Source organism: Phaseolus vulgaris, chromosome 7 (assembly GCF_051622355.1).
Source record: "Phaseolus vulgaris cultivar YP4 chromosome 7, ASM5162235v1, whole genome shotgun sequence".
Taxonomy (NCBI): Eukaryota; Viridiplantae; Streptophyta; class Magnoliopsida; order Fabales; family Fabaceae; genus Phaseolus; species Phaseolus vulgaris.
The window spans coordinates 49,197,421-49,207,069 of record NC_143504.1 but is presented as its reverse complement, the minus strand read 5'-3'; positions in this window follow the sequence as shown (position 1 = coordinate 49,207,069).

Genomic DNA, 9,649 nt, shown 5'->3' with positions numbered 1-9,649 from the left:
GAAAAGTTAATAGAGAAAAAGTATGGGTAGCAACACATAAACATGTTAATGGATCATTTGTGAATGATGGATCAAAAAATATTGGAGTAAACATATTTTTTGTAAAGATGAAATCTCGACGAAATTGGATGTGAATTTCATTCATAATTTTTTTTTTATTATTTGTAGAAAAAAAAAATCAAACATACAATTTCATAAGAACATAGCAAAGGACAATAGAAGGTTTCGCTAAACTAACTACTTTTCACTAGTGTACACACTCAATCACAGTTAAAAACCTAAATACATGTGACATAAAACTATAATTAAATTAAATCTTATGGCTGAAACTTTAAATTTGGTCACGTTAACAAATTAATTTTGAGTTTAAAGTTAGAAAAATGATATCCAAAATACCAGCAAACAATAAAATGGTGTGATAAAGAAAAGGAAAAATGATAAATATATATTAGGGTTTATATTGTTGGAGTGTCCAAATATAATAATAGTAAAAAAAGTTATAAGTTTAGCTATCATAACTAAAAAGCAAATCATGATCCTTTATTTAGTGTCATCAACAATATTTGTTGCTGCTATTTGAAGCCTTGGAGACAACATAGGACCACCTTCTCTTTCTTGTTGGACTCTAATCTTCGAACCTTTGAAAGCACAATATATGAATTAAGGAAAAATAGATCAGCTACTCTAAAAGAAATATAGGAAGATATAAGTTCTACCAGATTACAATTAGAGACAGAAATAAATTGTTGTTAAAATAAAATAATTTTAAAATTATATTATAATAATCTACTGTTATAAATTGATGATTTTTAGTGTGTAATTATCAAAATAATATTTTTTAAAAGATATACATGTTAATTCAGGAACTTGATAGCTATATTATCCATTGTTATACCTTTGTTGTCCTCGTTGTCGAACCTCAAATATTACTTTGTATATCCTGTCTTTAGATTGTCATACACAATCTACACCCAAATAATTGTTAGTGAACAATTTAATTAATTGTAAAAATGTAATTCATGTCATTATTTTTTAAAATTTTATAATTGACTATCTTGGCATAGGAGCAACTATTTAGACTTGTAAACAAATTTTTTTTATCTTTAGGAAAATTACATGCAGATAAATTAACAAATATAATATAAATTTACAGATTAATCTGTGCAACTGAGAATATAATTTTTCAGTTGTCTAAATTAGAAAACTCATACCTTATACAACTTTTTTTTCATTAAATTCCCAGAGTTTTCTTTCCATTAAATTCCTTGCAGACATTGAGACCTATGAATTGTCCAGGTTTGTTACTTGGAGTGGCCTCTCTTTGCTTAAGCTCAGTATTTTCATTGACTTGTTCCTTATTTTGGAAAACAGAATACACAAATATAAGGTTGTTGCATGCAAGTAATACAATAAACCAAATTTGAAAATGAAAATATAAAACATCAAAGTAATGAAAATATATTGTAATGCTCAATTTTAATTAGAAGCATTCAATCACATACTTTTGTCTTTCTCTCATCTAGTGGAGCAACTTCAGCTTCTCCAGAATTGTTTGAGGTAGTGTCTGGTCCAACCCTATCTGAAGAAGGATCACCTTGAATAAAAAAAAAAATCAATTTCACACAATTTTTTTAATCAACAAAAATAAATTAAATTAATTTTAACATTTAAGGAATTTCTAAATCTTTATAAAAAAAACATTGAGATAAATCTGCTCTAACACTTACAACTAAAAAACAACACACTAAAAAAAATCATTAAATAAAAACTAATTTTAGAAAAAAAAAATAATTAGTTGTTACATTAACTAAATTAGATACTATTTTAAATATTAAAAAAAATTGATTTCTAAATTAGTTTTTATTATTAAGATTTTTAATTTAAATTAGTCTCTAAATTGGTATCTAATTAATTATTAAGATTTTTGTTACCAAATTTAAAATCTAAATAATTGGTAGTTAAAATCTTGGTAGGTTAGATACCAATTCAGAAATTATTTATTAATAATAAAAACTAATTTAAAAATCAATAATATTTTTAGTTTTTAAAATCGATATTTGGCAGATGTTAATCTATTTATTGTTGTATGCTAATAACAGGTTGATTAATGAAACATGATTGAAGTTAGAAGGTTGAAATTACTACATAATAGTGAATTTGGGATAAAAGATATGATTTCAACTAAGAAGATTATGAGAAATAAAGTAAACTATACCTTCTAATATATCCTTGTTGGATCATAAACCTATAAACCTATAAGTAAATCATTTTGAAAATTTTCAAGTTAAAAACTAATAAAAACCTTGTCAAGAACAAGGTACTAAAAATCGGGTGATTGGAATGCACGTGTTATAGTTGCTAATAATTGACTACTGGAGTTTTTTTTAAATTCCTTCTAAATTAGATTTTTTTTATTAGTGTATGTAACAAACACATATAATTTGTAGTTTAAATTGGATGTCTTTAATTTTTTTATTTATTTTGCTTCACTCCTTCAATTTATGTGGTTGCAGATTAGTTCAAGTTTTTCTTTATCAGTGCACGATTAGTTCAAGTAAAAAGTACTAATTTACTTTGTTTATTTCGTAGCACATCGATATTTGGCAGTATATTTATTGTGTCTACTAGTTTGGTATACCTTGACTTGTGTGTACTAGTAATTAAGTTCACTACCAATTCATCTATATATTTTATCTTTTTTTTTTCTTTTCAGTTGGTTTTAACAACCAAATTGGTTTGATATAACTTACATATTAATACCACTGAATGATGGATTAAGGATAAATGAGTGGTGTGTTATATATTGTAGCTAGCATGTAATGAAGCAATTTTTAGATCCACAAATCTAAATATTCATAAATATTGTCAAATTTCTTTATATCTTCCTTCAAAAAATTTGATAATAACTCGTGAGATTTTGAAATAATTTTTACTCACTTTCCAGAAAATTGGAGTTAAATTTTGGCTTGCAGTCAATTTTTAGTGTTGTATTATTATAATGGTTGTAACTTTTTATTTTTTTTTTATATATTTGGGAATTGGTGGTTATGTAGAGGTTAGAAATCTTTTAAAAGAATATACATACGTGAAAATAAAATGTTGACTAGTTAGGTTTATTTAAAGCAACATATTGTTGATACGCTTAAAGTTCATCAGACAATTTTATAGGTACATTCTGGACATTTGATTTACTGGTTGCCACAGATGAAAGTTTAGTGGAGACCAGATCATGAAAAAAAAAATTAAAAAAAAAATTAACACTAAAGTATCTTTATGACTACTTATATGTTTATAGATGCTACAATTGGAAAAGAAATCTCATTGGAGAGCATGTTTGGAATATGTTGTTAGCACACACGAACATGTCATTCTTATAGTATACACCTTAATTGTTTATATCTTTATATTTTACTAAGTTTTATGTTAAAATTTATAACTATAAATTTTTTTACAGGCACAGGAGCTTGGACGGTCTGTTTGTTGATAAGGTTTTCCAAAAAACCTATATCTGCGGACCATTTTGTAGATGAAAGATCTGGGAACACATATAGGCCTCTTTTAGTATTAAGATTATTACTCTCAAACTTTTATATATATATATATATATATATATATATATATATATATATATATATACCACATGCTAATAACTCTTTATTTTTTACTAAAAAAAGAATTTGAGACTATACTTTCACAAGTTAGATATGAGGTTGTATCATGTGTTGATGAATCAAAAAAAGGTTAACACTCTTGATCCTACACAAAAACGAGATCATCAAGATTCAGTGTTGGGTCGAGGTGGGTTGGTGGAAAAAGGAAAATAAGAGTTTATGGGACCAGAAAACTTGTTGCAAATTATACATACAAAAATGATAGCCTTAAGCAACAACAATCTTATTCTTATTGCAATTATGAGGACCTTACCTAGCTTTAGGCAATAAGTTTAACAAATGAGAAGGCAAGTGAGTGATTGTCTCACTAGTTTCAAACCCTTTAATCACTAGTTGTGAAATTACTCTGTCCTTAGTTTCTTCTAAAACAACAATAGTCCAACCAAGACCAACAAAATTCACAAACCCTCTAACAACATAAACACTTTCATCATCAACAACAATAACAAAACCTTCAGCTACACAATGATTAGGAGGGGGAAAATCCAAAACAACGACAATCATCTCCTAATTATGCACATTATTGAAAATAAGATGTAAAATTTTAATGATTTGCACACTTTTTTCTTAAGTTATAAGTTTTAGCTTAAACTTTCTTCTTAAAACTCATTTCATTTTTATTTCAGGATAATATGTATTTCCTACATTTTAAATTTAGTTTAAAATATTAGTTCTTCATTAACATGTTTGATATTTTAGGTTCATGATTATTATGTAATTTGATATACATTTGATTATATTTGTTATGTATATATCGATATATCTATACGCCAACACTCACATAATTATACTTCTAGATATAGTCCACCTTCAATAATTACCAACAAATATGTTCGTCGATAATTAACCATGGTGTAGGTGTCATATTGACTACTATAAAGGTGTAAGTAAAGGTTGTTATTTCTCTGCATTTCTAACAAAAAAAAGTTATGGAGGTTGTAATTGAAGGTATTACTTGTGTTAGTTAATGTGATTTTCGTACATCTTTAAACTTGTAAGTTCAAGATATTATCATCACAATTATAATTTCAACTCTATTGTGTTGTCACCATAGTTTATCAAGAAAAATCATGAAAAAACCCTTTAAAAAACAGAATCTACAAAATTAGATTTAGATTTTGGAAGTCGGTTACATGTAGAGAATATGGTAGCACCTTACAACATTTGTCCTAAAACAATACCTTTTATTAAATGTGCACAATGAATGTGAACTTTTTAAAACATTTATTTTTACTAAAAAAACTATGTAAAAAACAAAGAAAATTCTTTTGAACTTTTTATTTAAATCTCACAGTGATTGACCTTCTTTCAACTATTTGTTTGTGTTGATATTTTTATTTTTTTGAAGGTTTTTTTTTTATAGTTCATGTTTATAAGAGTATAAAAAAATGTGAGTAACTAGCAAAATAGTGTAAAATGTTTGCGTGAATTTTATTTAAGAGAAAATATATTTTTAATTTATCGAAAAAAGATATTGAGTATAAGGTAATGTGTACAATCATACAAGCATAAAAATCTTGTGCCACAAATTCTATTCTTTATTTTACAAAAATTAGTTTGTTATTGTGTATATAGAAAACGGGTGACAAATAGCAGGAACATCGGGCCGAACATATGGGTCCAGAATATTTTTAAAACAAATGGTGAAATCATAGAAAGGGCAGTGACTAATAATAAAAGGCAATTTTTTTCCTGCACCATATCAATTATAACATGCACCCTATCATTTTTCAAATTTCCAAAATTATCCTTATTCCAGATTTTTAAATCTGGAATAGTAAAAATAATAAAAAAATACATTCTGGATAAAAAAATCTAGAACATAAAATTAAACATGCATTTCGGATAAATATTTCGGGAATTCAAAAATGTGTTTCAGATATTTGAATCCAAAATATTTTTGGATAAAAGGATCCATAAGCAATTTTTATTTACACTCTTCTTTTTTAAGGTTATTTTTGTCATTTTTGAAGGGTCTTTTTGTCATTTCAATACCAGGTTGGATGCATGTTGGAATTGATATGGTGCAGATATAAAAACATGCTGGCAAATAGCCACCAAATGAGCTTAGGCTTTTAAAAAAGAACATGGCAGTGTATGTAAAGAAAAACGTGCTGCAAATAATAAAATGTTGGGCCAAGCGAATGGCCCAGAGTCTCTTTACTTTAAGAGAACAAAATGCTTAACTCTTCTTCAAGTTTTAATAAAAAAAAATATATACAATAATATTAATATACAGTAATCAAGAAATAAAAAGCTTGAAACTAATATTTTAATATATTAAGTACTTCCTGAAATATTGAGGTAAATACCTTGGTGGTGGTGCTTTTCGAGTTACATTAATGTCTTCACCTTTTCCCAAAATCTCAGAAATATTTTTCTGCGCAAAAAACTATAATAAACAACTGAATTAATTCTAACAATACAGCAAAGTAATAGTTAACTGTATGAATAATTATTAGTTGTAGTCTAAATATTCACTCTATAATAAGGATCAATATTCAACGTAAAATAATATAATAAGAATGTAGATCTTAAATATGTTTTAAGATATATTATAGGCCAGTGGAAAAAAAATGCATAATCTTCTAAATTAATGAAATAGGAATATCCTTGCCTTATTTAGATTTGTTATTTCAGTGGACCTTCTTATTATGAAAATATAAGCATTCCAAATATAAGAATGCTTTAAAGTATAGTTTCAATATATTAGTCAAACTTGAAAAATTGAAAAATAGAAAAGTCTAAGATCCAAGTTTAATCAAAAGCATGAAGCACCTACCACTCTGCTTCTGATTTCAGGATTTTCATCTCTTCTATTGGCAGCACGCGGAGCAACTGGTGCAGCAGGAACATCACCTTCAACAATAAAGCAAATCATGTTCTGAAATTTGGAGAACAATGAGACTCGTGCAATAATATTTTTATGTTTAAATTGTAATTATTCTATTTTTTTTAAATAAAATATTTTGAGTTTTAAATAAAAAAAATAACAAGTAAATTATAAATAATTAATTACATTTTTATATTACTGAAAAGGAAACACATTGACTTGTTTAAGAATGAGGTGATTCAATATTAAAAATTTCTCCATGTCCTACGTACTAATTGTGTCAAAATTTGAATTATTTGGTTAAAGTATTGTTGTGAAACTATTGTTTTCAAAAATAATTACAATGAGCAATTTGTTTGATTTAATTTGTGCTATAATAATGAACCCAAACCAATCCAAGTAATGAATGTACATATAATTAGATTAAGTTGTAGGTACAAATTAAACCTCAGGCTTTCTTTTCAATCACATAGACTTGTTCGGTTGTATTTAACGTATTAAACAAATAATGTTTTTTTTAACTATTCAAGGAGTATAGACACTATGTTATTAAGAAGTGGACTTTAAGCCTAACTCAATCCCATAAAACCGGCTCATAGGGTTGAGGTTTGCACCCACTTATATACAATGAAAGACTCTAATCTCTAGTCGATGTGAGATCTCCAACACACCCCCTCACGCCGAGACTGCCAACTCGTGCGTGAGACTATATATTATGGGTGGTCCGATAGCGGCCCGATAGCGGGTGGCACGATAGGCCCAACACAAACACTTGCTAGGATAGGCTCGAAATGGCTCTGATACCATATTACGAAGTGGACTTTAAGCCTAACTCAACCATCAAAACCTTTCTTTCTTCATTACGATTACGTGCGATTACGTACGCTACATTAAAGCATCACATCAGACAAGGAATATTCATCTTCATTTACTGTAATATGGTATCAGAGCTCTTCGAATGAAGAGTTCTGCTACGCTTCTCTCTGATTTTTATTTCCCTCTTTGCTGTTCTTGGTTATTTTTTATTTTTTTTCTGCTTCTCTTTCAAAATCTTGATTGGTTTTAAAAATCTTTTCGACAATGTTTAATGAAAACCCTAGTCTTCATAGTCTTAATAGTAGTCACACTATTACATGCAATTTTTGTGGTAAATATGGTCATACTGAGGCTGTTTGTTTTCGCAAAGTGGGTTTTCCTTCTGGTAATGTTAAAACCTCAAAGTTTTCTTTTACTAGAAAAGTCTGCACTTTTTGTAATCATCTTGGCCACACTGTTGACATCTGTTATAAAAAGCATGGGTTCCCTCCTGACTACAAATTCACCAATTGGACATCCCAAGTCAATAATATGATTACTACTGACAATTTTTCTGAGTTTTTTCCTAAAAAACAGGATGTAAAGGGGATTCAACTTACATCACAACAGTGTCAATTCCTTACCAACATTTTGCGTCAGCAAAACCTTGAGGATCCTGCCCCTCACACTCAAATTAATCAAGTCGGCACCATCTTTACGGATGAAATCCCCAATACTGAGCATTCTTCAACAGGTAAGTTTCTCTCTTCACTATCTTCTATAAAAGAATCTTGGATTATTGATTCTGGTGCCACTGATCATGTTTGTCACAATTTGAACGTTTTTACTACTTATACTAAAATTAAACCTGTCTTAATTAGTCTTTCAAATGGCCAAACTGTTTATGCCACATATTCTGGTTTAGTACGTTTTTCTGATCAGTTTTATTTGTCTGATGTGTTATACGTGCCTCATTTTCAATTAAACTTAATATCTGTTTCTAAACTCACACACCAACTTAAATGCACTTTAACTTTCACTTCAACCCACTGCATTATACAAGACAATCTCACTCAAGAGATGATTGGTACAGTTAAAGCCACTGTTGGCTTGTACCTTGTCACTACCTTGCCTGCTTCTAGTAATTCTAAACCGCATTGTTTTGCTCCTTTTATTAATTGTAATATCATAGACAAAACACTATGGCATTATAGACTAGGACACCCTTCACATGAAAGATTACATGTCTTAAGCAAACAATACTCTTTTAATACTGTTGATACTCATCATGTATGTGACACTTGTAGTCGTGCAAAACAGAGAAAACTTCCTTTCACTTTAAGTAATACTGTTACCTCTGCTATTTTTGATCTTGTACACTTTGATATTTGGGGACCATGTTCCATAATTTCTATGCAAGGTTTTCGTTATTTCTTGACTATTGTTGATGATTACTCGCGTTATACTTGGGTTATTCTGCTGCATAACAAATCTGAAGTGCGTCAACACATCATTAACTTCACTGCTTTCGTTCAAAATCATTTCAAAACTAATATCAAAACGATTCGTACTGACAATGGTGTTGAGTTTGCTATGTCAAATTTTTATGCTTCAAAGGGAATTATACATCAAAAATCTTGTGTTGAAACACCACAACAAAATGACATTGTAGAACGTAAACATCAACACATACTAAATGTAACCTGGGCTTTACTTTTTCAAGCAAATCTTCCTCCTATTTTTTGGGAATTTGCTGTAAATCATGCTGTTTTCTTAATAAATGCTATTCCTACTCCACTACTTGATAACATTACTCCTCATGAAAAGTTGTTTGGAAAACCATATGACATTTCCTTTCTAAAAGTGTTTGGTTGTCTCTGTTATGCTAGTACCATTACTGCACATAGGAAAAAATTAGATGATAGATCTATCAAAGGTATTTTTCTTGGCTTCCCGCAAAATACAAAAGGTTATATTATCTTAAATTTAAAGTTTTATAGCATAGAGATATCAAGACATGTAATCTTTCAAGAAAACCACTTTCCATATAAATTGGACAGTGGCTTGCCTAAGGACCCTAACACTTTATCTCTCCCTATTTCTAATGCATATAATTCTGCTTTTGATTTTTTTTCTGATACTACACCTCCTGTCGAGCCACGTGCCTCTACTCCTGCACCCAATATTGTTCCTCCACCAGCCTCATTATCCTATGATCTTCCAACAAATAGTGTCTCTGCTCCTGCATCCAACATTGCACCTCCATCAGAATTATCACCACCTGCATCTCCAGGAAGCATCTCACCCCAATTTCCAAGAAGATCAGCTCGTCCTCACCGACAACCTGCCT